A 1,335-nucleotide genomic window follows, 5' to 3' on the forward strand; every position below is an offset into this window, starting at 1 on the left:
ACGCACGCACGCACGCGCGCACACACCCACCACACACACACACACACACACACACACACACACACACACACACACACACACACACACCACATAGAGACAAAATGCTTTTTAGACGATAGATCAGAGCAAAGAGTATTTATCACAGAAACGAGGCTTAGATGCTAGGGTCGTGTCCTGGTATTATACGAGATATTACATTTATTTAACAACACACACACACACACACACACACACACACACGTACGTTTAACAGAGGTTATCAATAAATCACTAATCATGTCACAGATCAGGAGAAAACTGAGCCGTGAGACACTCGTGTACGAAGACAGTGAGGACTGCCAGAAAAAAAGTCGAGTCGCCCCAAACTTCTTGATGTAAATATGCAATGCCTTCTTTTTTCTGTTTGGTTTTTGTTGGGGGGGGGGGGGGGGGGGTCTTTTGTGGCATCTGGACAGACAGCAAGCCCCCTTTTTTTTTTCTGTGTGACTGTACTTCGAGCTTGCAGATGAGAATAGAGACCGAAAAAAACAACAACAACAAACGATTCATAAACTGCATTTAAGAAAAAGAAAACATAAAAAAAAGAAGAAGAAGAAGAAGAAATACAGACGGCGTCAAAGACTCGACCCTTCCGACTTTTCATCGTCCACGGAGGATGTTTCCATGGAGACAACCCCCACCCCCACCCCCACCCCGTGGTCCTTTCTGTGAGAGGACGTGACTGAACCTGTGGAGTCTGCACTGTCGTTACTGTTCCCCTCGTTTTAAAAAGGATTTTAAAATGTGGGACCATGGAAGGGTTTTATTTATTTTTTTGTTTTTGTTTTTTGCAGTGCTGGTTTCATCAGGTCCAATCCCATCATCCCCCGCTCTCCCCGCCCAGCTTTTCCTCTTTTTTTTTTTTTTTTTTTTTGTGTACATAGTATTGTTTTATTTGATTTGTCATACCTAGGCCGTGTTACCTTGTATGTCGTAAAAAAAAACAAAAAAAAAACAAAAAGGCACCTCTTAAAGTCGCTGAAGGATGAAAATGGATGATGATGATGATGATGATGATGATGGATTAACTGAAGTCTTTTCTTTTTTTATTTGTCTTTTTTTGATTGTTTGCTTGTTTGTTTTCTTACCAAAACATTAGGGCAAGAACCCAGTAGTGGACTTGCGTTGCCGTGGTAGTATTTATTTTGAATTAAATTAAAAGAAATACATTTCAGGGTTTCTGCTGTCGTGACTCTTTATTGCAAATGTTAAAAAAAAAAAAAAAAATGACCTCATGGTTTATTTAAAGAAAAAAACAAGGCTAAATTGTTTTTTCATGCACTGCTCAATGAGGTT

This window comes from Etheostoma spectabile, chromosome 5 (genome assembly GCF_008692095.1).
Source record: "Etheostoma spectabile isolate EspeVRDwgs_2016 chromosome 5, UIUC_Espe_1.0, whole genome shotgun sequence".
In the NCBI taxonomy this organism is placed as follows: domain Eukaryota; kingdom Metazoa; phylum Chordata; class Actinopteri; order Perciformes; family Percidae; genus Etheostoma; species Etheostoma spectabile.